At 37.5% G+C, this 15,210-nt stretch overlaps 1 protein-coding gene across 6 annotated transcripts in view; it reads left to right on the plus strand.

The window, feature by feature from the left end:
* NAALADL2 (N-acetylated alpha-linked acidic dipeptidase like 2) overlaps window positions 1-15,210 on the plus strand; it is a 634,909-nt gene that overhangs the window by 157,935 nt on the left and 461,764 nt on the right. The window contains exon 1 of one of the 6 annotated variants that reach the window (XM_031047100.2): window positions 2,480-2,562. The exons of the other annotated variants lie outside the window; for them this stretch is intronic. The gene's annotated coding sequence lies outside the window, so the exon portion shown is untranslated. Of the gene's footprint in view, window positions 1-2,479; window positions 2,563-15,210 lie in introns of those variants that run through there. 6 annotated transcript variants of the gene reach the window in all.

Here is a 15,210-nt window from a genome sequence, read left to right on the forward strand (position 1 = left end):
AGAGCAGTGGTACTGCATCAGGGCTGATACTTGGAGTTTAAATTCTGCAGTGGTTTGTTTTTTCTAAAAGGGGCTTCTTCTGAGAGGGCTTGTGCAGTAGTAGTGCCTCCATATCTGTGGTGGTGCTTCAGCTGTGTTATCTCATTAAAATGCTGAAGCTTACACTGTACACTTACTCTAAATTGTAGATATATATTTAGGTAACAGTCCAGTTCTGTCCTTCAGTATGTTTATCATATGATAAACAGCACATGTATCATATGATAAACAGTGAGGCACTGGAATGGATTGCCCAGGGAAGTTGTGAATGCTCCATCCCTGGCGGTGTTCAAGGCCAGGTTGGACGAAGCCTTGGGTGACATGATTTAGTGTGAGGTGTCCCTGCCCAGGACAGGGGGTTTGGAACTTGATGATCTTAAGGTCCTTTTCAACCCTAACTATTCTATGATTCTATGATTCTATATCTGTACAACAAAATGAGAAATCTCAAAATGGCAGAGTTCACTCTTTGTTGTGCTGATGGTGGGTTAATTACTCGTTTGTTTGAAAGCAGCATCAGGAGCCCTGTAATTCCCCCTTTCTGACCCAGAAAAGGTTTTTTCAACTATTAGACCAAGTTGTAATGCATAAAGTGTTTATGGAATGGTAGATTTCACAAGTACAGCTGAAGGTAAATGATAGACTGTTATGTCATGAAATTGTGCTTGCTGGCACACCTGGCAGAGAAAGGATCTCGCTGATTTAATGGTTTTATGCTCTTCCAGCAGTTGGTGTGCCAGCCTTTCAGGCATTATGATACAATTTACTTATCTAATATCTGTAATTAATGTGTGAGCACAGTATCATTTTAAAGACAGATGATGATGAACAGCAATAAGGAGTTTTACTTCTGTTATGTATTGTACTCTTCAGACAGATTACTGTTAAACCCAGATGGTTTATGACTTTTTGATAACAGCGCAGGGTGTTTTATTCTTGGTATTAATTAGAATTATATTTTATAGAGCAGAAATTCATTCTGCCCTTCATTAAATAAGTAAAAAATCACACTATTTGGCTGTTCATGATTCTAACCGTCCTTTCTTTTTAGAAATTCAAATTTATGTTCTGTATGTTGCTAATCTGGTACAGACAGAATTAGAGGAGGAAACATTGTACGCTCACAGCTCAGCATATAGCTAGAAAATAAGTCCAAGACCAGTGTACTTTTACTAGTTTGGTTGAAGAAGCTAATAACTAGTTGTACAAGGTAGTTTTAAAAGACACTGATTTACTTACTAACAGTGTTTTGTTACCTGAATAAGAGTTTAATCATATTGGTGGGAAACAAAATTGATGTACTTTTAACATCAGATGGTACAGAAATAGTGATTATAAACCATTTGCCTACAGTTTAGAAGACAGAAATTTAGATTAAGCACAACTGAGACATTACTTGAATCTAATACTGTTGAATTCCTGGGGAAAATCTGCTGCTGTAAAATTACTCTTATTCCCCATTTGCAGTTATAAACAGGGTAAAATACTTGTGTAAAAGTCATCAATATACTTTTTTCTCCTTTGTACCTGAAGCAAGTATGTTTCACAAAATGTCCTTCTTCTCCTCTGTTGTGTTGCATGCTTTTTGACATTCCTGATCAACAAAACACTCTGGATTTAGCTTTCCAAAGCTAAGGAAATGAGATCCCAGCAGTCAAAAGTCTGCTTAGAACAAAATTTCACAAAGAAGGGAATGTGTCTCTCCCAGCTGGTTTATAGGCTTTAGCAGTAATGACAGAGCAGCCATCGTCTGGGAGCTGTTTCCTGAAAGAAATGCAAAATAAGCTGAAATTGTGCATGGTCGTTCTGCTCTCCTGCCAGGATTCTAGTCTGGACATTCACATTGTTTGGACTTGAACTCAGGTTGACTTTTCCCCTTGTCCCTTTCCCTCTGATTTCCATAAATTATAGCTAAAAGAATCACTTGGGGAAGTTGCCTCTTCTGTGGATGCCCTTGTATGTTGTACTTAATATTCTTTGCAATGTTAAAGTAGCTTTGGAGTTTTGTTTTGTCTGGGTGGGAGTCATCGAGAGAGAGCACTCGCTTGATAGCACTTGCATTCTCATTTAATACAGAATTCATTTCTGATTCATAGCAAAATATTTCTAACCGACAAAACCAGCACGAATTAGTTCAACCTCTGAACTAAAAATCTCTTAGTGCCTTCTTCATTTTGCAACATCAAAATAGGGACTGAGCTTGCAGATTTCAACACCATCTTTCCCAAAACTGCCACTGGCCCTGTTGGAGGAACCTTAACAGAGTCCGGCCAGAAGTTATAGTTACCTTTGCTAGCAGAAGTCCCATGGTCACGTGGTGTCTGATAAAGCTCATCAAATTGAATTTGTATTTCCTGCTTCCAGCAAGATCAGAAGTTGCCTAATCTACATTTAAACCTTTGTATTTAACATGCTTTTTTGTTCTCCTTTTTTTAGGACTGGGACATTAGGCTGGTTGGTCTCTTTTCCAAGTTTCCAATTAATGAGCAATAAACTGTTCCCATTTAAGGCAGAATTACTAAGGTAGGCAGGTTTTTCATGTCTGTTTAAACTCCCCACTTCCAGTCCCAGTTCGGCAGATAGATGCTTGTGTGCATCTGGGCTGAGCCTCCTGCAGTCGTTACAAGAGTTGCTGATTTGCTGAAAAAAATAGCATCTACTGGGGTGTTAGAAGCTTCATCATCTAACTACAGCAGTATGTCATCTTTCTAACACCTAATTTATATTCAGTTACAAGGCTGTGCTGGGGTGCTTTGTGTAGGCTGAAGTTTTGCTACAAAGGTTTAAAAAATTAAGAGGCTCAATATTGTGGTAGCTTCACAACAGATGTGGTTAGAGTTGGAGTGTCACTGCTCATTTAGCTGCTAGGCAAGTAAGTCTTGATATATTCTGTCAAAGGACTGGCCAAGGTGCATGCAAGACATTTCTGGTACCATAGGAAGAAGGTACTGATTGTGTGCATATGTGTGAAACAATTCCTGAGAGAGCAGCAGTGCGTCTTTATATACATGATCAACATACCAAGAGCTGTTCAGTTACTGGGGGTTAGCAGAAACACAGTGACAGGTGATGTTCAGGCAAACCTTAGCTGACTTGGCTTAACCTGATGTGAAAGAGGGCTTTGCTAATGCAGGTTACTTCTTTACCTTGCATTTTATGAGCTAAGACTAAGTGATAAGAGAGTTACTGTGGCTCGGTTGATGTAGGCAATATATTAATCTGTCTGAGGTCTGACTATGCTGTGTAAATATCATTAGTATTTGCACTATACTATACATACTTGCATACTAATGTGTGACTTCTGAAGGTCAGATTTGTGACAAATTATTATGCCTGTGAACATAGATACTAGTACAAGTAAAAGGTAAGCAACACAAGCAGTTTTAACAATGCTGACTTTTTACAAACTAAATGATTTTTATGTGCATGGAAGTTCCATTACAATAGATATTGTACACAAGCAATAATCCTGAACTGAGATGTGCTAGCTTTCTAATGTCAAGGCTTTCTGTTCATGACATCTGTCATCCTGTTAAATAGGAGACCTTTATTATCTATCTGGTTTGGTGATTTAAATCCATGAAGGACTTGCTGTCTGAAAAAAAACTGTGCTACATAATGCTTTCAGATAGCCTACCAAATGGAGGCATTTGTTTTTATGTTTAAAAATGCACTGCAGTGATAAAACAGTGCAGTTGTTAATCTGTGTGTTGCATTTATTATGGAATTCCTTTAAAAGGAAACAATTATTTCATTGTTCTCATCTACCAAAAAATGCCAATTAGCATGCCAGACTAATTAATCTTACAAAAACTAGCAATCAAATGCAGCATATTTCCTAGCATAGGAGCACACAGTGCTACTAAGGGTTGTCGTTTAGCTGTGTACCTCCTTTTATTGCACTTTCTCAAAAAAAAAGAAAAAAAGGGGGGGGGGGAAGGAGGGGTTGAGTTATGAGAACTCAGTTCTCTCTAATGCTTAATAAACTTAACCTTTATCATGGTATTGAACTTGATGATCCTGCATGAAAGAGGAGTGCATGCTGCTTTAGAAGCATTTGTGCTGACTGTTAGTTAATCATTTTTATTTGCTTTATGGATACCGCATAGAATATTTATTAAAATTCTTCAGAGCATAGTAAATATGAGAAGATATTAAAGCAGCAGAGTAGGAAGGATCGCTTCTATGCAAGGAGAAAGAAAGTGGACACAAGTGACTGCAGGGGATGCATGTTGATTCCAAAAAGATATATTCATGAGCAGTCATCTTTGTGTCTGATTCTGGACATACTTAAATGCTTAAGGTGCGGATAGAGCTTGGTGTTTTATCTGGGGTTCTGCAGTGTAATAAATAGTTAACATTTGACATAACTGAAAAGACATACTGATTTTTTTTTCTGCTTTTATGCTCTTATTAGGAAGTCTGTGGAAAAAGTCATTCTGAAAAGAAAGAAAAAAGCATATAAAATATAGTACTTTACAGAGGGGTATTCTCAAAGCCTGTCAAATCAACGCTGTCAAATTTTGTCTCTGATCAGTCATCTCTTATTGCTGCGTTGTAAGGAGTTAGGTATCTTTTCTCCAGTTGACTGTAGTTCTTCATCATCTATGGTATGCTAAGTTGGTTTAGGAAGTAACTAGAGAGTGAATTTTTTTTTTTACTACTGATCCCAAATTAGTTCCCAGAAACTCATAGGCTCCATAAGCATTTCTAATGATCCATTAAAATCAGGCTAACCATGATATGTTGTAGGATGCTATATTTTACATCATGATCCTCATCTGTATTTAAATTAAGTTCTTGTTTCCATAATTGAATATTAAATTCTATTCCTTGGTGACTACATCAATAGCGAGTATAAATCTCACTTTTATTTGCAGCAGGTGCTAATCTTGCTCTAAATACACATCCTTACTATGCTCTTTTCCCAAGAAATACAACTTTGCCACATTGTGCCGACTGTGCAATAAATGGGCTCTGCCTCTAGATTGAGCTGACATGTGTGGAAAGCTCTTGATGGCAGGTTAGCTGTGGGATGGTGCAGTTGATGCCACAATTAGGAATTAGGGTTCTTCAGATAGCTCCTCAAATACTGTTGGATTATCACTTGGAATTAAGAGGAACATAAAAGGTATAAAATAATTTTTCCACATCTCTTGTTTGTCTGTTTTCCCATGAGAAGACAAAGCCAAGCTTGCTGAAAAACTGGAGAAAAAGACTGGAGACAGTAACTGTGTTTACCTGGCAGTGATGGAAATGGGGAATGAGAAGGATAAAAAGTCCCTGACAATTTGTTGCTTTCTCTGTTCTGCCTCTGGCTTCACAGTGATTTTTATCTTTTCCCAACTTGTTTTTCTTTTCTGTAATGCTAGTATATGTAGGGAGCAACATACCAGATCAGCAAAGTTTTTAATTGCTTGAGGAATCCCAGCATACCTGTTTTTGGTTTCTTTGGGCTGAAAGGTGAGGGCAGGGCTGGTGCAGGCAGTGAAGATCAGGCAAATAAAGTTTTCCTGTCAGCCAGATGCAGCAAAACCAGTCACCACAACAAGTGGTTAAAAAAAAATCCTACCAGCATTTGTTCTTTGAAGATACCCTACTGCTGTATTTGTTTTAGGGATGTCAATCATCTGTAATATTTAACTTGCTTGTCAGTCAGCACCAGCCTTTCCAGATGCAGGAAGAAGGACCAGAAATGCTCCTTTACATTAAAGCCTCTTTTGTCACTGCCAGTTTTGGTATAGAAAACATCCATCAGCGTCACTAGTGGGAGGAAGTTGTGCTTTCTCTGTCAAAATCCAGTGTTCCTGGTTAGTAGGTTTTTGTTGTTTTCTTCTTCTACTCCCCCAGGAAACCCACAGGATCACTTGTCTGACACTGTGTTGGCTTCCAGGGACATAATGTGCAGCTTCCTTTGAAAGCTGTAAAGCCTGATGTTTGCTTTCCATGAACAGTAAGTGTCTTCAGAAGTCAGAAAGCTGCTTTCTGACTTGAGTTTACTTCCCTGAGAAATACAAGTACAAAACTTTTTGCTACCTTGTGTGCCTTTATAGATCCAGTAAAATGTGCTGGCAGTTGTGGCTTTAATTTTTGTGTGGGCAGCTATTTCATTTTATATAAGTATTACTCCTTTTGAGAAATTGCTAGAAGATATAAAAGTTAAAGTACTCTGCTGGAACATAATTCTGGCATTCATCAAAAGCTTGTATCTCCCAGCCCCTGTCAGCATATGATGTGTGTCACATGCTTAAACATGTCTTGCTGCTCCTCTAACAAATCTAACTCTTCTGCTGACATCATTTGACAGCAAGGAGTCAATTACAACCAAAATTAAAACAAAAAACCTAAAAAAAACCCTAAAAACCTCAAAAAAGAAAAAAAACCTCAAAAAACAACAACAACAAAAAAACAAATGTAAAGGCTCCACCAGTCAAAGCTTTTCCTAGAAACCAGGAAGAATAAATTGTGATGGCTATGTACTCAATGAGGTCATCTGTCAAGTTCCCCCGACAACTGGTTAAACAGACTGGCAAGAGGAATAAAAGGAAACATGGTAGTATCATGGTAATGTGAACAAGACTATCAGCCCTGAAGAGTGCACTGTTTCTTCGAAGGAAGGACTGCTTGGGGTAGCTACCAGCTCTCCTCTACAGATAACTACCTTTCTTATAGTTTGGATCCCATTGGCTGGGCTTAAATATGTCTGTTGCTCTGTGGCCCATCCAGCCTTTCCCGTATGTTAGGAGATCACTTCTTCACAAACACAGCCTGGGCTGCTGTCTTGCAGGGTAGGTCTTAATTCTGAGTAGGCAGATTTGCTACGAGCTGCTCCAGTTTGTGTCGAGTTTCTCGTTGCACATCCTGGCCAGTGTTTATGTTGTCATGTCTGTTAGCTGTGCTCTGGCTTGCTGAGGCTGTCACACTGTACATCTGCCCTCTGTTGTCTTGCTGTGCAGTCCCTGCAGGCATTCCACCTTCTTAAGGACCCGGAACATGCTTCTCAAGCCTCACTCACCTCCTTTGTCACAATGGAATAACTTACTGAATATTTCTTTTGCTTATTTAAAAATAAAAATCCTAACAAGAAACTCAAAACAAAGCAATTTCCTCATTTTCCCGCCAAGCCAACAGGAGTCCTTTATAGAGTCCCATTTCCTCCATGTCTTTATATGCCGAAAAGACAGATTGTAAGGACATAACCACAATAGTCTTTGCTCACTCTTTTTCCCAACCAACACTACAGTAGTACTGCCCACGTTCTTAGGCTGTTTTGGGCATTTTCCAGATAATTTACGAAGTGTAAATGCAATAAACCCAATTGGGCATGAATTGACTATATAAATTTATGTCCTCCAGTGTCCTCAAGGAGGGACTACTGTCTTCTGCACAGGTCAGACCACAGGGTTTTTACAAATTGTGTTTCCATTGTGGTGGCAAAAATATGGGACTTCTTGAGGGCATGTTGAGCGTGAAACAACGTTAAAAGCAGATTTAAAGGCATATTATTTTTGAGGTTGCCTTTATGAATTAAAAATGGGATGTTATTGAATGCGTGAAAGAGTTAAACTGGTAATAGCGATGCTTAAAATGTCTATTGTGATGCCTGTTAGGTTTGTGGATATTCAGTTAAGTGGCTGTATAATAAATACTTCAGGGATAATGTTAAACTAGCCTTAGCTGCCATGTTGAGGCTTTCTATAATAGACCTTTTAAAAGAAAACTGGAGAATTTTTTGTGTCTTTGTAATAAGGAAAAGTGAAGCTGTTTGCATGCAGGTTATCTTTTTTCATCTGCTGCAAGTATTTTATACAACTCTGGCTGTAAGAGATCAACAATACTTTTCCATGGCTTACTACTTACATGCATAATCAGCCAACAGTCTCTTTTGCAATGGGTTTGATTTCTTTCAATTAAGTACTGGAATGGTATTACCGCTTGCAAATATTTCAGAGTCAGCTTTAATATAAATTTTTATACCATGCTAGAATGGAGCTGCAGTCTGAAAGAATTTTCATCATAAATGGTTCTAAATGAAAGTACTTGCAGATTATTTCCGTCACATTTGTGGAGGAAATAATCTCTTTCTCCCTAAATAATGTTTAAGTCTATTACCTTATGAGAAAACAGTCATTTCAAGTTTTAGCACCCATGTGGTGCTGAACTTTAGTGATGGTAATATGCAGGTAAAAGTGCAGAAGAATAAAATTGCTGCCTTCTCCGGAGAAACCTCACTCCAAACAAACCCTAGAGTCTCAACTATAGGTCCTGTATAGTCAGAGTCTAGCGCATTGAAACCTGAAAATGCAGCATCTTGGCTTACTTAACCTTTGGGAGCATATAAATCACATATATATACACATATATATATGTATATGTATGGGTATGTATATATGTATGTACTTGTATATATTTCTAATAAATATTTTTAGAGTTTACAGTCAACATTGTAAGAATGAATATTACACATGTATAGTGTTTTTTGTGCTTTTCAAATCATATCCCAAGTCACTGCCTTGGAGGAATTGGAAATCTGGGAACAGCCCTTCTCTGCATGCTGCCCCTGCAGAGGTACATGGCCCAGTTTGGAACTGGTTTCCTATGCATCCCCTTGCAGATGTGATGTGTTTTGGTTTCAGAGCTTGGACAGTTCATGGAGGAAAGAAGGGCTGGGCAGATAGCGGATGCTCAGAGGAAGCTAATTGAATCATGATTTTAGAGTCATGGGAAAAATGACCAGTGCAGCTCCAATTATAAATTTGATTATCTAAGTTCATGTGAGCATGTTAAGGTGAGAGAAACATTTTTCTGTATGCTTGACTATTTATTCTTATGGCATTAAGTAAGGTTTTTTGCCTTACCATCTCAGATTCAAATTGAGCCACACACCACTGAATTTTGAGATTGGTGTTTTTGCTGGAGTAGGTCAATGAAAGTAAAAATCTGTCTACATTTATCTTTTTTTTTTTTTTAATGTTGCTTGATATTTAAGAATTGAAGAAAAAAATCTGTTTCTTAGGGTGAGTTGGTTGCTTTGTTTTCTTTTTGTGGAAACACTATACTTTTAAAAAACAACATTTCAGCATTAGGAATATTCTAGTTGCCAGGCTCTTTCTTTTAACACCTGTCATTAGCTTCTGCAGAAAGCTAATGTTTTTGCAGAAACATTTCATGCATGTTCTGGAAATTTGCCTTTGAACTTGCTGTACTAATAGCCCTGTAAAGGATTTGGTGTGGTGAAGACCTGCTTGACAGTGTCAGCTGCTGATTCTTACCTGCAACATGAGCAAAACAAATTAATTAAGGCTTCTCTTCAGAGGGCCTGTTGCTGGTGCAAGAATTGAACACATCTTAAATCATGCTAATCTTAAATTATGCTGTTAAGTGTCCTTATGGTTGTTGTGATATTCACTGTGAGGGTGGTGAGGCAACGGAACAAGCTGCTCAGAGAAGCTGTGGCTGCCCCAAACCTGGGAGTGTTCAAGGCCAGGTTGGACAGGGCTTTGGGCTATCTGATCTAGTGAAAGGCATCCCTGCTCATGGCAAGGGGGTTGGAACTAGGTGATCTTTAAGGATCCTTCCAACACAAATGATTCTGTGATTATATGATACCTAAAGCCATGGTTTCAGTGGGAGGCATTGAGCAGTACTGCAGTGGTAACGAAGAGAAACACTTTTTTCCCATACTTGCTCTTGAGCTTGGTCTGCCTTAAATTTGTCCATTAAATCTCATTTTCCTGAAAAGATTATTAAGATAGTATGGTTCTTAGGTTAAAAATTAGGAATTTTAGTGTACATTAAAAAAAACTTAGTTTTCCCCATAAACTGAAACACCTACATTTTCATACAGGAAAAAAAAAACATGTGCAAGTGTCTGCCAACATGTAAAATTACCTGTCATAATAAAATTTGCATGTGTTTTATTGAGATATAGGAGGTGCACATGAAATCTACTGAGAAATGTGATATTTAGGATGCTCAACTTTTAGTCCCTAGAGATCTAGAGATTGATAGGTAGCAGTTTCAGATTTGTAATACAATATATATTTGGTAATATAAAAATATGAATGTTATATTAAACTATCAAAACTCTTTTCAGAAAATGTGATACTTTTGCTCTATGCCCAAGCTCATGGGAACTTTTGAACTTCCATTAATGACCTCTGTATTTTGCAGTGTTTTAAAATTAGATTTTAAGTGAGTAAAGATGCTTATTTGAATTCCCTCTAAGCCAAAGTAACCTTTACTTTCTGAGTACTTGTTAGAGTGGTATTACCTACTCAGCTTCCTTATTGAAAAGTAGAGCATGAAAAACAAGAAAAAAGCCTCTACTGACTTGAATATGCCTAAAGGAGTTAAGGAATTTTTTTTTTCTCTCTTTACAGCTTAACTGTTTTTTTTTTTGTTTGTTTTTTTTAAGATAAGATGCAAACAACTTTGTAATACTGTATTTTACATCTAAACTTGTATGAGAAGATACCTTCTCAGTTCATGCCACATCAACACAAGAGTATTATTCTAATAACAAAATGGCAGATGGAAAATAAATGCTGGGTTTTTTTTTTATTTGTTTTTTTTTTGTTTGTCTGAACTCATTTTGTCTAACTCATGTTTGTGAGTTGCTTGGAACATTTTTCAGAAGAAGCTAAGGTTGAGAGGAAGCTCTTGATGTGTTGGTATGTTTATAAGCAGTTCTGTTCTTCAGTGTCAGCAGTGAAAGCAGAGCAGATTGTTAATCCATGTTTATACATTTTGGCTTTAGAATCCAATGTTGTTCATAGAACAGATCTGTAGAATTATTCTGAATAAAGCTTTGCAAAAGGATTGAGTGGCCAAACATTAAATAGTCCAAGACCTCTAAGGAGACTGCAAATACTGAATGTTATTTGCTTGAGTGTGTTATACCTCATGGTATCTCAGACCCTTAAATTTCTTCTTGGGCTAGTGACAGGAATGACATTGGGCTTTGAGGGGGCAGATGTTTTTTGGTGTGTTGCTGTTTGGTTAGCAAATTTTGTTTGTTGTTTGGTTGGTTTTTTTTTTTCAACAAGAGCATAGTCCTTTATGAGATCCATATGCTGGCTCAGCAAAAATTTCAAGCTCTAGATCTGTAGTCATATTGCCAAAAATTGCTACTCCTGTTGCTGAAGTATTCCCTTTCATGAAAGTGGATATTGGTTTATTACTCCAGCAGCTCATTTGAAGAGGATCAGTCAGATCAATTGGAAATACCTGTGTAGAGCTGGAAAGGCATATCCAGGTGAATAAATTTCATGTTTATGTATGCTTTCTTTAACTCTTCCACTGCCAATTAATAAAGTAGGGATCTAATGAACTCTTCATTATTTTAATACCTCAGCATGTTCTGGTTGCTAGTTCAGTGTTAACATGGGTGATATAGGTGTAATTATAAAGGAATTCTTGGTTCACAACATGCAGGAAGGTAATGGCTTTTGTCTCAGAGCTGTGCAGAAATTGCTGTATGAACATGAGACGGTAAGAGTATCCTGAGGCACTTGCATAGTATTTCCATAATTCCGATTTACAATGGTTACAAACGGGGTTGCCGATGCTGCTACTCAGCTACTAACTAATTTGCCTTTTTTTTGCAGCATAAGAAGAGAAAATAAGGGAGATCTAATACTATTCTTATCTGAGCATTTGAACAAGTAACTGGTAAACTGTTAAACACTACAAACGCATGTTTTGGAGGAATATGGTATTTTCAGATGCTTGTGTTACTGCTCTGTAACTTTTAAAAATAATAAGGAAACATTGAAACTGCTTTTAGTCAGCTAAAAGAAATAAGACTATTATTTTTTCAAATGTTATTTTTAGTTTAGCAGGTTTTTTGTGTTTCCACAAATGCCCTTTAGACTGCATTGTGTCCCTTTAAATTCAGAGCCCCTCTGTGTAATGCTTCTTCCCCTTCCAAGCATGGGGTCTGTCTTCATTGTGCTTAATCTCAGTGTGCCACCTCTGACCATTAATGCAAATTGGAGGCCAGATAAGAGTTGTTCTGGATTTAAATTGGTGCAACTCACAGCAGAATCTGTCTCCAGTTCATATTAATGACTGCAAGTGGGAGAAGCTGCCTGAACAGATAGAAGTCTCTAATGAGACCATGTTCCTTCATCCATAGCCGTATCTGTGCCACCTAATCTCTTTTCTATACTAACTGTCAAATCAAGTTCATTTAATTGTGTTTTCAGTTAAATTCTGCGAAGACACAATATGAGAATAAATAAGGAATCATATTTGCATGTTCAGATGTTTTTCTCTTTAAGTTCAGTGCTTACCTTTTTCTTGGTAATAGCACTGAAATTGTTCCATAGCATGTATGGGTGCTTTTGGGGGGCTGGTGGAAGGCACTCTGTTTTTTCAGTCTTGCTTTTTGGAGTACTTGAGGCATCACAATTAGCCTATGTCCACTTGGGCCTTTTTCTTTAGAGGAAGTTCAAATCCCCAGAGAATATTTGGCCATACTTCAGTTAATAACAGAGTGAGATTTCCATTTAAAGGCACTGTCTGTCAGCAAAGCAAATAAAGTATACTGTGATTTTTGTATGCTTGGCTAAGGGCAATATTTATTTCATCATTCGAGAGCTTGCATGAAGAATGTTATTCCCACTGTGAGTGTCAAAAAGGATATTCAGTGTCTTGCAGAAGGTACCCTAAACTCCCTTCTTTGATAAAGTACCTTTTGTCAGCAAGTGTGTATGTTGAAAATTAGCAGTTCCTTCAGCACGAAAACCTTGACATTGAATATAATTGAAGAGGTTAGTGTCGGCATGCTCATAAGTATTACCTGTCATTTGAAATATGACAGTGCTCTAACTGCAGGACCTTGGGGACTTCAGTGCGTTGGCATTGCCATCTGACTGCCTTGGAGTCTGTGAGACAGCCTTCCAAGCGACTTCGACCCTGAGATAATTAACATGGCCCTGGAGGCTTCTGCCTTTTGCTTTTCTGCACTTGTTTAATAAGATGTTTGTTGCTCTGCTTGTCTTTGATGCAGTGCTGTGCCTTTAGGGACACAGGGTCCTTCACATTCTGTCACAGTTAGTAGGTTTAGGTAATGCTGTTTGTGCATCCATTTTCTTCACTTCCAGCAAATTAAAATATTATCATCAATTATCCAGGTATACTTGGTGGCTTGCTTAATTTCTGAGAGGATGTACGTATTTATGTGGTATGAAAACAAGGCAAGAGGGGGGAGAATATTTGGAACCTGACTTCTGGCAATTGCATCATCCAATAATGTGGAATAGTAAAATGACATTATAGGATAGTGAAATGAAAGGCAGCATGCAATGCTTTGGGGGGATGGGTGGGGACTGTTTTTGTTGCTGTGTGGGAGGCACAGCCACATAGCAAAAGGTTATCAGCTGGCCGTGGTTGGAAAAACAGTTTCTTTATTTAAGGTTGGACCTTTTTCCTTAAGTTGGACCTAAATCTTTACCTTAAGGTTGGACCAGAGGATCTTGGAGGTCCCTTAAAACCTGGTACTCTTTTATTCTATGATTTTAATCTCTTGCATTGTTGGGGATCATGGTAGTTTAGTCCATAAAGTCTTTTTGATGTGTTATTGAAAGCAAAATCTGCTTTTAATAAGAGTGGGGGAGAGGAGCGGTAGAACAGCTGAAAAGTTTGAAACATCTATGTGAAGATAAGCTGATCACCACTGGCTTTAATTTTCCAGTCTGTTGATAGGTATTTTAAAGCATTTTGAAAAATTCAGTTGTGTTGCTCCAAAGAGATTCTTGTGAATGTGTAAATTCATACTGCTGAACTTCTTTTTGAATATTGGAAGAAATCAAAGCAAGACTGAATCTAAATTCTCAACTCAAATGGATCACATTATTGACCCAGGGTGCTTTTACAAAAAAAATGCATTTTTAGGCACAACAAAATCTTCACAAAATCATTTTATTACTAAGGAATTATCTCTTTCAATGAAACAAATCTGAAAATATTGTCCTTCGTTTATTTTTTTTTGTCAGTTGGCTTTTTTCCTGTAAATGTGTTTATTTCTGAAAGAGATGATAAATACAATGAGCATAACCTGGCGTGTGCTACCTCAGAGAGCTGTGGTTATGGCATTTAACTTTAATTTCATTATATAAAAACAAATGAAACTGGAAAGATGTCTCATTACACCCATTTAGTTTGAAATATTTATAATCTTTCTTGCTTGTGGGGACTATCATTCATAATTAGAACTGGGAATCAATGCAAGATAATATTGAACATTGAGTTTGGCTGTTTTAGAGAAATGCTTGTACTGGAGAAGCTTGTAAAATGCTATCAAATAGAGTTGGAGATATTGAAAAGATTAACATATAAACCACAATCCACCCATAAGAACTCAGTGTAGTAACATATTTCAAGTTCCTTAGTGTATTATTTCCACTGTCATGCTAATACAGAATGAAAGCTTTTCTCTTCTAATAATCCGGCACTAGTTTGGGAGTTAAAGCCAAGATGACTGAAAGCTACAGTGTGCTAAAGACTATTCTCCAGTTCTTCTACGTTATGAATATATAAACATCTTTTCAGTTATAGACATTAGACTTTCATCATGTAGCAGACCATTAAGCATAAAACATACAAGAAAGCTTTCTATATTAGGGTATTGAAATAGTACTGATTTATAGCTATTCTGTACCCTCACTTTGCAAATATTAAGGGAGAAGTACAGGGAAAGTATATTGAGGATTTTACATAAATACGTTAATCTTTCACTTTCATTTAGAGGTGAGGTGCTGGAATGGGTTGCCCAGGAAGGTTGTGAATGCTCCATCCCTGGCAGTGTTCAAGGCCAGGTTGGATGAAGCCTTGGATGACATGGTTTAGTGTGAGGTATCCCTGCCCATGGCAGGGGGGTTGGAACTAGATGATCTTGAGGTCCTTTCCAACCCTAACTATTCTATCATTCTATGTTTTTGGCTGATATGATTCTTTTAATTTTTTTCTTTTTTTTTTTTCTCTAAAATGTGCCTCCAGCATTATTTGTAATAATGTTGTAGCCAGATAGCCAGATAAACAGTTGTAACCTGGCTATCTAAAAAAGTAGTAATGTGATATGTCGTTCTTCTCTAATATAACGTCTTTAAGAATAGAGGTGTAGATTTTGTTATACATCTTAAAGCATTTGGCTTGCTTGGGAAAAGA

Source organism: Melopsittacus undulatus, chromosome 6 (genome assembly GCF_012275295.1).
Source record: "Melopsittacus undulatus isolate bMelUnd1 chromosome 6, bMelUnd1.mat.Z, whole genome shotgun sequence".
NCBI lineage: Eukaryota > Metazoa > Chordata > Aves > Psittaciformes > Psittaculidae > Melopsittacus > Melopsittacus undulatus.